General features: G+C 34.3%; 1 pseudogene; it reads left to right on the top strand.

The window, feature by feature from the left end:
- The first annotated feature begins 4,242 nt into the window (after positions 1-4,242).
- LOC141660885 (serine/threonine-protein phosphatase PP1 isozyme 3-like) overlaps positions 4,243-15,293 on the top strand; it is a 38,315-nt pseudogene continuing 27,264 nt past the window's right edge.

Here is a 15,293-nt window from a genome sequence, read left to right as displayed (position 1 = left end):
AAATGGAGAAAAAATGAAGGAAGAGAGAGAAAATAAGTAAAAATGAAGGATAAAATGAATTTGTGTTTTGTTATTAATAAAGTACGATATGATTCTCTTAACTGGATGTTTGAGCACCACTTTCAATCAAGATTCTTATAATTTAGGTTAGAGAATCATATATAAGTTGTCTATTGAACTTTCTCTAACCTGTATGTTATGTTAAACTATAATATAATATCTACCTATTAAGATTTATTTTTTTAAAATGGTAATGTAGTTGGGGTTTATAAAAGAATGAACATAAATTGATAGAAAGCCTGTAGTATAAAAAAATTTCCCAAGTCGATTGAAACGGTCATAAATTTGATTAAAACAGCCCAATTCGAAAAAATTGGTCAACACTAAAAAACTTAATTATTTTTAAAACAATAATGAAATTTTAAAAACTCTTCTTTCCAACAAATATTCAAATAGAACCTTAATTATAACGGAAAGGAATAGATGTAAAGATTATCAAATTTGACTAAACAACAAGTAAAAGATCAACACCCCGGTGACAATAGTGAGTGTAATACTAGTGAAGAAAATATATAACACAATTTTATATATACTCTTGTTTACAAATCTCCAAAAGGAAAGTTTTTATTTTTGGTGGTACTGTGAGTTCCTAAATGAAAAACCACCTAGCCTCCAGGCGATTGATATTATTACTACTCAATATTTTACACATGTCTGCTGTTTTATATTCGCTACCGGTTGGTTTCCAAATCAAAATGTCTTCCTGGGTGCTAGTGACAATAATTAGGTTGTGTACTATGTCTGCGTAATGGAGTCCTTGTTGTTTGAGTGATCTTTGCCAAATCTAAAGATTAGGAACCTGTAATGTTTGCCATATTTCGACCATGTCTTTTATGTAAACGTGTTTGTATTTCAGTCTGTACAGACGTGGAAAACTGTCCCTTAATACCCAATTCCCGGTCCATATGTCCTCCCAGAAAAAAATCTCTCTCTCTTTCTAGCTTTTCAACTGTTGTTTACTGAAGTAAATAAAATCCTTGTGTCTTTATTATTATGCAGGTTCTCTAGGTTTTTAATGAGTGTGGAGTTGTTTCCTCTCTCACTGTTAGTTATCCAAGTATCAATTTCCTCTCCGTATATGTTCTCAGGCCTGATTCACGGAGAGTCCTTATTTTCTTTTATCTGCCATCACATTTTACCCAGCATAGCTAGATTTCTCTTTTTAAGTCAGTGATGCCAAGTCCCCCTTCTTTATTTTAAAATGAATCTTAGATTAATTATTTATTTTGATAATTTCATAATTTAACATAAAATTTAAAACGCTTAATCCTCTCGAAATATGCATGAATTTAATCGACACAAATCTACACAATCAAAAGTCAAAAAAAGCCATCTCCAGTAAAATATTTTTAAAAATGTCTTCATGTGTATTTAAAAATAAATACAAGATATTCCAATTTGCTAAAAAAAATCAAAATATACTTTTTTAAGTAATATACTCTTAAATTCAAATCAATGAGATCGTAAAAGATTTATCGAAAAATGATATTTTTTAGGCTCTGTTGCAATATTTATTAGGCAACAAGTTTGAAAAAAAAGGATATTAAGATTCAGATATTATTTAAAAGGCTCGTGCTAAATTTGTTTTAAAAACAGATGTTTTTAAAAGGATAAAATATAAATCTTACACACCATAAATTTTTTATAATATATAGGTAACTTTGAAGGTTTTTCAAAGTCGTCGTATTTAATGGTGCTAATTATTTAATTAATTAAGTAATTAATGATTAGTTGAAAAGACTAAAATATCATTATTATATAATTAAATTAGATGAGATTTTTTCTCCATAAACTTGTTTGTCTGTTATGCAAGTTGCAAACAAACACAACTAAACCTTCAATCAATCCACAACACTCTCTTCATCCACCATTCATTTTAACTCAATCTCAACTACTCCCTTTACCAAACTCCTTCTATAAATAAACACCTACCCCCATCATTTCTTACACAAGCTAAAAGCTAATTAATTGATGGGCATTTTCAAGAAGTATTCTCTCTACACATTCTAAAATTCACTCCATCTCAAAACCTTATCTCTTACAAATATATATCATATATTCAAGATTTTTGACCTGCATAACAGCATGGTTAAGTACTAGATATATAACCACAGAAATATATAAAAAAAAATTGCATAGTAGTTTAAAGGAAAAAACATACTTTATCAAGCCCAGTATCTCATGTTCGAGCTTCATCCGCATTTCTTCTTCAATATTTACATCTTGTAGGATCTCCGGTAACTTTACTATAATTGGAGAATGTAATCAAATTAACAAAAAAAAGAATATTGTGGCATAAATATAGCTTAGTTCCTGTTAGGGTATATACTGAACTATTCATTTGAAAGTATATAATAATCTTTTAAGAATCTTGAATGCATGTTTTCACAATGTCTGTATATTATATATTGTAGACAATTTAGTATCAAATGGGATAACAGAAAATTAGATTGTCAGACTCCTTATATAATATAGTAAAGGTTCACTGTCTAAGTGGTGTTAGACAAATCACTGGAACGACTGAAATATTATTTAGAAATAGTTTATCTTGACTATTGAATGATACTTGTGTATAATTGAACATGAACGCGACTAAGTTAGAATCTCGTACATAAGTAAGGCTGTTTGTAGGTTACCCCATGGGAACGAAATATTTATTTTATAGTCCGAAGAATCGGGATGTCACTGTAAGCACCAATGCTAGATTCTTAGAGCAAGACTATATAATAAATCAAAAACCCATGAGTAGTGTCGTTTTAGAGGAACTAGTGGGAGGGACAGATAATACCCAGAAACCGATAGTACAAGTAGAAGAGCCAAAACAAAATGCACAACATGTCACTAATACCGCACAAGTGCCTCGTCAAAGTGGGAGGGTTGTTCGTCAGCCTGATAGATTCATGTTTTTGGGAGAGTCTTCGGACTTGGTCTCTGGTGAACATGATGATGATCTTTGGACATAAGAAGATGCACTGCAAGGCAAAGATGCAGATCTTTAGCAAAAGGCAATGGAATCTGAGATTGAATCGATGTATTCAAATCAGGTCTGGGAGCTCGTGGAACCACCCAAAGGTGTAAAACCCATTGGATGTAAGTGGATCTACAAGAAAAATAGGGGATCAGATAAAAATGTGAAAGCCTGGAAAGCAAGACTTGTTGCGAAAGGGTATACTCAGAAAGAAGGTATCGATTATGAGAAAACTTTTTCGCCAGTGGTCATGCTTAAGTCAATCTGTATTCTTTTATCTATAACAGCTCATCTCGATTATGAGATTTGGAAAATGGATGTCAAGACAGCTTTCCTTTATGGAAGTCTTGAAGAAACCATCTATATGCAGCAACCAGAGGGATTCATTAAGGAAGGCCAAGAGCATCTTGTATGTAAGCTTAAGAATTCTATTTATGGACTTAAACAAGCTTCTAGGTATTGGAACATTCATTTTGATCATTGATCAGGCAGCCCAGTCGTATGGGTTTGATCAAAGTTTAAGGGAAGCATGCCTGTATAAGAGATGTGAGGGAAATGCAGTGGTATTTCTAGTGCTATATGTTGATGACATTTTACTCATTGGAAACAATGTTAAGATATTGTCTTCAATAAAGACATGGTTGTTCAAAAAATTTGAAATGAAGGACTTAGGTGAAGCGGCATACATCCTTGGGATCAGAGTCATAAGGGATCGCAAGAAAATGATGTTGGCTTTATCTCAGGAGCCCTACATAGATGGCGTATTAGCTCGTTTTAACATGCAAGTCTCCAAGAAGGGTAATTTAACTCTCAGACATGGAGTTTCTCTGTCAAAGAGTCAGTGTCCTTCGACACCTAAGGAGACAGAGGACATGAAGATAGTTCTTTATGCTTCCACATATGGAAGCCTAATGTATGCGATGTTATGTACGAGGCCTAATATCTGCTTTTTCATGGGCATGGTTAGCAGATACCAGTCTAACCCAGGACAGGAACATTGGAGTGCAGTAAAAACAATACTCAAGTACTTGCGCAGGACTAAGGAGTATATGTTAGTTTACAGGTCCTCGGATTTATTGCCCGTGGGATATACCGATTCAGATTTCCAGACTGATAAGGATAAGAGAAAGTCCACCTTGGGATGTGTTTTTACTTTGGGAGGTGGAGCTGTAATATGGAGGAGTGTGAAGCAGAAATGCATTGCAGACTCAACCATGAAAGCCCAGTATGTGGCAGCTAGTGAGGCAGCCAAAGAGGCTATATGGTTCCGAAACTTCCTGCTGGATTTGGATGTAGTTCCTAATTTACCACGGCAAATCACGATTTATTGTGATAATACTGGTATTGTGGCGAATACCAAGGAGTCACGGGCCCATAAGGCAGCAAAACACATAGAGCGTAAGTATCACCTAATACGGAAGTTCATTAAGCGAAGAGATATTATTGTTGCTGATATAGCGTCAAAGGATAACCGGGAAGATCCTTTCATAAAGAGCTTACAAGCTAGGGCTTTTCAGGAGCATGTGGAAGCGATAGGAGTCAGACATTTGGTCACATAGTTATATAGTTGGTGGTGGATTGATTGTAATAAACACTGATATACTCAAAGAATAGCTTAAGTATAAGTGGGAGATTGTTAGGGTATATATTACACTATTTGTTTAAAAGTATATAATAATCTTTTAAGAATCTTGAATGCATGATTTCACAATATCTGTATATTATATATTATAGACAATCTAGTATCAAATGGGATAACAGAAAATTAGATTGTCAGACTCCTTATATAATATAGTAAAGGTTTACAGTCTAAGTGGTGTTAGACAAACCACTGGAACGACTGAAGTATTATTTAGAAATAATTTATCTTGACTATTGAATAATACTTGTGTATAATTGAACGGGATCGAAATAGTAGAATAGTTACAGACAATCTAGTATCAAATGGGATAACAGAAAATTAGATTGTCAGACTCCTTATATAATATAGTAAAGGTTTACAGTCTAAGTGGTGTTAGACAAACCACTGGAACGACTGAAGTATTATTTAGAAATAATTTATCTTGACTATTGAATAATACTTGTGTATAATTGAACGGGATCGAAATAGTAGAATAGTTATGCATTAGTCCTGCAGGCAGATTTGTTTTTGCACAATTATAAGGTTGAGTGGATGATCAAGGATGTAAGATATTGATTAAATTGATTGTTAGAAATTAATTTAATCAATGGACATGCGATTTCTTAAACATAGGGAATTTTACGGAATTAACAAAGGTAGTGCAAATATTAATTCTTTAGTGGATTGAATTAATATATAATTACATTGGGCTTGGCCTAGAATATCATTCGGAGGCCCTACCTAATTATCCATGATCCCTATTGTAGCCTAAAAATATTCTAATTCTTGTGAAGCCGAAAAAAGGGGTGCATGCATGTGTGTGCAAGAACACATAAAATAACATCCTAGGGTTTGAGAGAGGCAAACATTTTTCTCAAGGAGCCAGTTAGGGTTTTGGATTTTCGGAGCTATCAAGAGAGGTAAACCTTGGGAGATCGAAGCCCACAGTTCGTCCAAGGAGAATCGAGGAATACAGTAGAAGACGTGGAATTGAATCGCTTCCGCCGTAGCGATTAAGGTTAACGTTCTGTTCGAACTCTCTATACAAATTCATATCATAAAACGCAGGGCCGAGATCCGTTGTCCCAACAGTTCCACCAAACAATCTCTCTCAAGCCAAGAAAAACTCATCCATACTACTTCCTTGCCTCCCGAAGGGCTGCCCAAGTTCGACCAACAAGCCAAAATTCGGCCGAATCTCCAGCGAACTTTTTCGGCCAATTTTTCCAGCAAATTTTTCCGTTTATCTTTTAAAAGTGATAATTCTTAACTTTTTTTAACCAAGTCTTATCGACCATACTTTATATTCATATAAGAAGTTTTGTACTACCTTCTCTTCATCTTTATCGAGCTCTTACATGGAATCTATAAACAAAAATAAATCCATACAAGAATTTTTTAATCGAACACCGATTCGAGAAATTATACAACTTCTACCACGAAGTGATAATTTAACACACATAGCTTAATTTAAATTCCTTACTAGCACCTTAGTGTTTCATGGGAAAATAAATCACAAAAGCTAGCATTTCATTCAGTAAACTTAAACGCATTTAATTTGGCCATATATTAATATAATTTCTATAATTGTTTAAAAGACTTAAGCAACTTCCCTTAGTAGCACATTTAGTATTTCGTGGGAAAAAATTAAGGATTCTGTTATATATCCATATATACTTGTTACATTTAGTTAAGAGATTTTAAGTGAATTCCCTTACCAACACCTCTAGTGTTTTGGGGGAATATCTTAAAGCTTTTAAGTTAAAATAAGTGTATATATATAATCGTATAAGAATTAAGAGACTTCCCTTACTAGCACCTTTAATGTTTCGTTGGGAAAACTTAAAACTTATATTGTACTATATATATATACATATAAATTATGCTAATATAACTTAAACTCTGCTCTTATAAATTGTGATATATTGTGTTTAAGTTATGCACATTTTCTTTCGTCGACCAAAAAAATTATAAGTGCAAATAGTTAAAGAATATTTGTTACACTCTCGATTTATAAAAGTCTATACATGACTATATTAAAAGATAAGTTGTTTTATCAAACATCTAAAAGCTACAACACTTCACTAAGAACTTGATATATTTATTACTTAAGAAATAAGATATATTTTTCAAATCAAAGTAATATCAGGTATACTTTAACATTTATATAAGTCGAAAGAAAGTATACATTCATAAATCCTTAAGTCATCATACTTAAATAACGTTACATTTATTACTCCCACACTACAAATTATCCACCTAGAGTAATAAATAAATGTACTTTTATTACAACATAAAATCTTACGAAAAGTATACACTAATATTCTTTTAAGAATATTATAAGTTACCTCGATCTAGTTAGTTATTATACTAGTCCAAAAACTCTTTTTATTTTAAGGTATTGTTTCGTAGAGATTGTCTTCTATGTTTTGTAGTGAGGTGAAGTATATTGAGGTGATTCTCGTTCTGAGACCCAAGTCCTAAACGTACTAACGGGGAGTTAGTAGTCTTCACAATGTGAGAAAGAGGAAAGATCCAAGACCAACAAAATCCAAGACCAAGAGTTCTACATCAACTTTGAAGAAATAGCGCGGAGTTATTGTCTAAGAGAGGTTGTGTAGGTTTACACATTTATTTTGAGGTGGTAACCCGGAGTTACGCACCAAGATAAATATTTATGGGCTTCCAAAGGCTTCTCCGCCTACGAAAAGTATGAGGTTATTTTAAGGGAAAATATCGAGTCCTGGAGAGGAGCTTGAGGACTGGACGTAGGGGTGAGCGAATCTATTAGAGGTTGTGCCATCGCGAACCAGGATAAATCTCAAGTGTGGTATTTTATTTCCTTTTCTTTTATTTACGCATCTATAATCTGCACAACTACTCGCTAAAATATTTAAAATAGGATAAATATTCTTAAAACACTCTAATATTTTTTAAATTGGTAATTAAGCCCTTTTACGGGACCTAACAATTTGTATCAGAGTGGTGCTTTTTAACGTGTTTGTTAAGTGATTTGCAGATTTACAAACACAATAAAAAGTGATTCGGAATGGTGTATCTAAATACCATCAGCTATGGTGAAGCTCTCTCCCTCCTCTATTTGATGGCACCAACTATGCAACATGGAAAATGAGGCTTCGCATCTATGCTAGATCTCAAGAAGTCATAATAGAAGATGGAGTTATCATTCCTACCCAAACGGTTGATGACATCATTATCAAAAAGAAGGTCAGTGAATATAACTCAATAGAGGAAGATAGAATGAGTATAGATGCTAAGGCCAAAATGGTACTCACAAGTGCACTTGTTGAAAAAGAATATAAAAGAGTAAATAATTGCAAGTCAGCACAAGAAATGTGGGATAAACTAGTGATTACCTACGAAGGAACCACTGACATAAAAGATTCTCAAATGGAAAAGCTGATCCCCAAATACGAGAACTTTAAACTCCAAGAAGGAGAAAATATCATCGACATGGAAACTAGATTTACACGCATTGTCGATGAATTATCACAACTCGAAAAGAGTTATACACAAAATAAAAAGAACTGAAGAGTTCTTAAGTCATTACCTCCAAGTTGGAAGATTAAAGTAAAAAATAATCAAAGAGATGCACAATATTAATGATTATAAAATAGATAATCTATTTAGAAATCTTCGTGCTTACGAAGAAGATAATTTACAAGAAAAAGTCATTCCAAAAGTGGAAGACAAAAGAAAATATATGGCTTTAAAATCTATACTTATACATTCTAAACAACGATGATGAATTAAACGAAGAAATATAAAATCTTGATGAAAGCGAAATTGCTTTACTTACGAGACAACTTCGCCGTGTGCTTTAAAGCAATGCTCAAAGAAACGGAAAAGGCTTCCTTAAATCAAATAATCAACAAAGAGTTTTTAACTCTAACGGAAGGCCAAATTACTCTCAAATTTACATTCCTAATTATAACAGTAATTTTCCATCGACGATCTACAATAAAGGAAAAGGTATGCAAAATACTACTGTCTATAATAATAACACTCCTACTTACACTCCTCCTAAATAAAAGGAACAAAATCCAGAGGAAATACAAGAGGTATTGTTAGGTCCCAATGTGTTTGTAGAAGGGGGGTTGAATACAAACAATATCGAATAATCGAATTTAATGCGGAATAAAAAAAATGTGAAATAAAATTCAAGTTAAATAAGAATATTATTAAACTTGAAAAGTGTTACAACAACTGTATCAATTACAAGGGATTAATCTCAAATTAATTATCACAAATCTAGAATAAATTCGACATGAACTTTTTCTATTTTTTCAATAAAAAGAATCAAATGCTAAACGCAATTTGAGATTAAGTTCTAGGGATTTTGATCCGCTAGATAGTTACACAAGAACAAGAGAATGATTCCTAGTTGTTTGGCTTTAACTTTAAAACTAGAAATTGTGATCTTGAAGTTTGCAGATGAAGGATGAAATATTGGCTGCTTCTTTTCTTTTTGTTCTTGAATGGTTGACTTGTGTTCTGTTGGATGATTGTGTCTTCTGCTGTTTCTGTCTTTTTAATTCAATCAACAGAATCACTTGAACTGGAATGACAATCGGTTGAACTAGCAAGACAATCTGTTGAACCAGTAGAACTTTCGGTATGACAATCAGTTTAAGCTAGTATGACTTTCGGCAAGACTATCTGTTGAACTAGCAAGACTATCAAACTGAACTAGCAAGACTATCTCCTTCCAGTAGAACTTTCGGTGAGACAATTGAAAAAGGCCTAGCATGACAATCGGTATGACAATCCAGATTGTCATGCTAGTTCAATTTCAATTGTCTTGTTGAATTAAAACTGATTTTAATCCACTTAAAATTCTGACAATTCTTAATATTAATTCAGAATTAATTAATCAATTAATTCAATTAATCAATAAATTAATCTTTGCAGATATAATTTATTTTCTTAATTAAACTATATGACTTAATTAATTAATAGAGAATTAATACTACTCTTGAACTGCAACCATTCTTCTAAAAATCTTCTAAAAATCACTGAAAATTATGAATCAATTCCACCACTTCAATGTTGACACTCGATGTACTGTCTGGTTCATGGGTGACTAACTTTCGTGACGTTTCTTCATGTCTTGACTTTGATACTTGATTTTCTTCAGATTAAATCCCTGTAATTATCTGATACCCTGACGAGATCTCTGTCACTTGATTAAATCCACAATCTTGATTTGTATCACTGAGGCTTGATCAATTTCTTGAACTTCTTCCAGTGAAGTAATTTCTCAAGTCTGTAGATGAACCTTGTTTCTGAATCCTTTGACAGATGTTACTTTGTGAGATCTCTTTGACGGTAGATCCACTATTTACTTGTTACATTCTTATTTGAGTTGAGTTAAATCCTCGAATAAACAAATAGGCTATGACATATGCCTAACAATCTCCCCCTATTTGTTTGTTAGACAATAACAATAAATACCTAGAGGATAACTCAACTAACAAATAAGAAAAAGATATAAACAGAAATGCAAAGTAAATAGCAGAAAAGTTCTGGATAACATTTAACATTTTCCAGATTCCAAATAGATGTTCCTCTAGACTTAACATATCTTCAAGTAGTTTCATCTTCATTTGTACAACCACATTTCCTGTTGAGAAGCGCATATCTCTCTTGCTTCTCCCCCTATGAGAATCAACTGCTTAAAAGAGATCACCTTCGTTTACCACATCTCCCGTACAATAGGATCCGCAGATAAAAACCAATGGTACTCCCCTTTTGGAAAACAGCTTCTTCCCTTACTAGAAAATCACCTTGTGTTTACCACCTCTCCCGTACAATAGGACCCGTAGTTACAAACAACAATGGTGTGGTGTAGTGTACATATGTAGGATCTTTTTCTTCCTCCCTGCTATTTCTCCCCCTTAGTTGAAGAATCTTCCAAACTATTACTAAAGCTTTTATCTCCCCCTTAGAGAAGGAATGTATGCCGTTGTCTGAAGGAGTTCTCATATTTCATTTGGTTGGAAAAGAAATAACAAGTAGTTTCTCTTTCTTCCTCACTGTGAGTGTGTGATTCTGTTTAGTGTGCCTCACATGTGTTTCACTCTTCTCTCCACTCGTGTTTACACTCATTCTCACAAGTGTATCACTCCTTTCATAGTTCCAACATTCAGCTGTACCTGCAAGGAAAATCACCTTAGCCATCCTTAAGGAGGTAACATGTGGTGCAATGGGAGTTCGCAAATCCCCATCCTTGTTAAACTCATCTAGATAAATCTGAGTCATAATCTACAAGTTGCTAGTTTCCCTTTTAGGGTTCCAGATTTGAATTCTGGGAAGGTAAACAATGATCCAACAAATTTTAGCATAAAGATCAAAGTTCCCTTCTAATGTCTGTGAAGACATTTCCTTGTGACTCATCAGGTAATATCTGAATCATTGTCAACAAGTTGCCGATCTGCAGCTATGTCAGATCCACTATCCGTAGATGCATCCAGGGGATTTAAGCCTGGGGAGGTAGACACTGACCACTGACATATGGCTTTTGGATCAGTATCCTCTCCTAACACCTGTAAAGATAATTGGTCCATTAACGAACCTTGAACAATCGAATCTGACCTTAAAATGGTCGAAACTTTTGTTTCTGTCAACTTGTCCTTTGTGTGTGTAACCTTTCCTTGTGCATCAAGAATTGTTTATGTTTGAGGTGGTGACACTACAACGGATACCCAGGCCGATAGGCAAATTTCAATAGACGCACCCTGTTGAGAGAATGAATCTAGTAACTATTTTTGTGCCTTTTCAGCCATTACATCTTTTTGAGAAGATGTATGGGAGCTAGCAGTTGTCTCGGTTTAAATACTACTCATCTTTGTAGGAGACAGAGCTGCTGGGTTGACTTCAGAACCTTCCTTATATGGTGCACTAAGGCACTATCTCCCTCACGCTTATTCATACTACATTTTAGTGGTAAGAGAGTGTTGGTTGGTTCTGTTTCTGTGTTTGTCTTTACAGTCTGGGATAGATGTCAATGAAAGAAAGCCATTGGAGACTGAACCTGTATCACAGAACATATGGCAATAGAGAGATAAAATGTACTTGAGATATATAATGAATGAAAATTATACATTTAATCTTTTGAGAGAAATGATGTACAATAGTGATTTCAAAAGATTTTAATGAAATAAGAAATCACTAATGTAGAAAGAAGTTTGATTTTCTCCTAAAACTCACTGCACATATAAAACAATATGTTTGTGCCTAGTGATAAGAGAGATATTAATATGACGACTCTACTAGTTCATATTAAATTATAACTTCAGTTAGAGTGCCATACCATGTCCTTGACGATTGCTTGAGTAGTACACTAGTTCATACCAACCTGAAGTGAGATTGTGAAGTAGAAATTGCATAGTCCAATAGATCTGCAGCTGCAAAGTCCATGAACTGTGGTGCACTGACTTCCTCTTTTGACTCACCAACCAGGAGTACACTTGTACACATCTTACTAGAGTCCAATTCCAAGTGTAATGTGCATCAGGTGCCTGATATGTCATAATATCCTCAAGTCTCGTCACTGGTGCTATATGATAGATATCGCTTCCTGATAATAACCTAGCACAATATACACATTTTCAATGATAACATTTCCATCTTACAAACAACCATATCCCTTAGTTAAACCTTTGCTGTTATCTCCAAAGGTAACCAGTGAGCCAGCTTTCTCAACCACATTTTATAGCAGGGCTCTATCTCCGGTCATATGTCTTGATGATCCACTGTCAAGGATTTACACTACCGGTTCCACCTGTTTAATGCCCTGCACTATAAATGGATTAGACCTTTTTCGGAACCCAAACTTGGTTGGGCCCGACATACTTGTAAAATTATCCTTTGTCAGGCAAAACAACATTTTAATTTTAATGGTCTCAACTTTCTCAATGACTGAACATTTGACCTTGTAAACAGCCTTAACAAATTTCTGTTTAGGCTTAGGCACAAATGTCTCCTTTCTAGCCTTAGAAGGACTAGCAGTCTTAGACCTATCATGCTTCATATTATTCACATGTTGACGAGGAGTAGTCTTATCACTAGAAACATGCTTACCATTAAAATAAGCATACATCAAATTGAAAGCACAAGACATACAATTAACAACACCACATGCTTTATGAGAGGGATTAACAATATGCAAATTATGCATGGTAAACATGGCATTTTTGTTATCCAACTCATGTGTGTCTGAGTTAGTCTCAGTTGCTTTCACAACTTTGACTGGAAATTTCGACATACTTGACTTGGAAACAACCTTCTCATTAACATGATCTTTAGCACGAATTTCATCTTGAATAATAGAGGAGGTCGCATCAAATGGTTCAGCAATTGATGCTTTATATAGGGGTTTATCAACACCCTTAAGCACATGTGGTACTTCCCTACCTTTAGCACAGACATGAGGAGGGGAGTTTATGCCTAATTCTCCAATAGCAGCATTGTAATCATAACCTATTCCAGATGTTTGATTAACAGCTTGCTTACTGTAGAACTCTTTAGCCTTCGAACAAGAATTGAACTAGGCTTTAACCTTAGTCTTAAGACCGGTGATCTTGTCTTTGAGAATAGTTTTGAGTTGTCTATAATAGTTAACTCTATTCTCTAGAAAAGATACTTGTTCTTTTAACTTGTCTTGATTAATGTGCACAAGTCTTAATTCATTGACCTCTTTCTCAAGGTCTTTGATCTGTTGACTTAACAGTTCATTATCATGACGAGCACAATCTAAGGAACCTCCTAGATGATAAACTAATTCAGCATCAGTATATTTTACCTCTTTTCTTGATGATGAAGCTTTTCCATCAATAGCCATAAGAGCAAGATTCCCTTCTTCTTCATCTTCACTATCAGTATCATCCCAGCTTCTTCCCTTTTCCAGATAAGCCCTTTCAGAGTTACTCTTCTGATTTGAATCATAAGAGTTCTTCCTTACTTGCTTTGGCTTCCTACATTATGTGGCAAAGTGTCCCAACTCATTGCAGTTATAGCATCTAATGGTGCTCCAATCAACCATCCCTGTTTTGTATCCACCACAACTGGTGTTAGAGGATGAAGATCCACCTTTCTGGAATATGTTGTAGTTGGACTTGTACTTGAACTTGGGATTTCTCTTAAATCTGACATTAGAGAATCTCTTGACAATTTGGGCCATTGACTCATCTTCCAATTGCTCCAGCTCTTTCAAGGAGTAGAAATCATCACTGGATTGATTTGTAGTAGGAGGATCATATTCTGCTACTAACACATTTTCCTCAGCCATGGAAGACTGTACCATTTTCTCTGACTGTTAAGATGGTTGTTGTTGTTGTTGTTGACCTTCAGCTACTAGAACAGTAGGTGTGCTTGTTATTCCTAGTGAACTAACAATGAGATTTACAGAAGGGGGGTTGAATGTAAATCTCAAAACTTTTTCAAGTTTTGAGCAGTTTCAAAGGCTGTGTGTTTAAGATAAACAAGTGTGTGAATTACTTTAAGCTAATACAGACAGATATATATTAAAGCACAAAAGTACAGAACACAACAGACCTTAAAAACTTTTCTGGTGGATTTGTTGTTCCACCAGAGATGGTATTTCAGAAAATCTGTGATTCAAGAAGTTGATCACAGCTGCATCCTAGTACAAACTAGATAATTTTTCTCAAGATTTTTCTAAACAGCTCTGGAAAAATTCTCTTCTAATTACTAGCTGCTACTTGGTTTATATAACACCAAGTTTACAAGTGAAGACAAAGATAAAAGTACAATAATAAAATAAGTTCTCCACTTGTTTCTTCTCCATTTTACTCCAGTGCATTGTTGACTATTGCCTCTTTATACTAGAGTAGAACGGATGCTTTTTCTGATGTTCCTGAAATAGGCTACCACATCTCAGTTGTCTCTGTCAACCCATGTGCCTCTGTTTGTAGGTACAACTACCACTTGTCAACTGCTATTTAACAGAACATCCGTTGAAGCCTTCATCCGTTGATGGCTTTATCCGTTGATGTGTTAGCAGTTGAAGCTCTATCCGTTGATGCACTCATCCGTTGAAGGATGTTATCCGTTGAAGCTTTAGAGACATCCGTTGAAGCTTTATTTCTCATCCGTTGAAGGTCTTTAAGTTATCCGTTGACACCATTTCATTTATACAAAATTACAAGGCATGAAATATTTACAATTGGCCTTCCTATCTGCATATCCTTTAGTAGTCAACATGACTTATAATTTCCCTCAACATTTAAGAATTATATCTCAAATTCAGAGACTGAAATGTGCTACAACACTAGACTTATTTCTAAGTAAAGCTACACCATCAACGGATAGCCAAAGTGGTCTTATCCGTTGAGGCTACAAACACTTGATTTCTACTTAAGTGTTTTGTTAAACATATCATCAAACTAATGCACATATATTCCTAACAATCTCCCCCTATTTATGTCTATAAGAATTGTAGACATAAATTCAAGGTTAACTTGATGATAACAAAACACTTAACAAATATATGAACTGAAACTAAGTAGAAATTTAAAAGTGCTACAAAAGTGTATGTACTAGAAGGTAATTGAAGATTTACAGTGTTTCCAAGGGTGCTCCTCTAGCCTGAGCAAATCATCT

Source organism: Apium graveolens, chromosome 5 (assembly GCF_009905375.1).
Source record: "Apium graveolens cultivar Ventura chromosome 5, ASM990537v1, whole genome shotgun sequence".
NCBI lineage: Eukaryota > Viridiplantae > Streptophyta > Magnoliopsida > Apiales > Apiaceae > Apium > Apium graveolens.
Note: the sequence above shows the minus strand (reverse complement) of the source record. Positions and strands in the feature narration are given on the sequence as shown.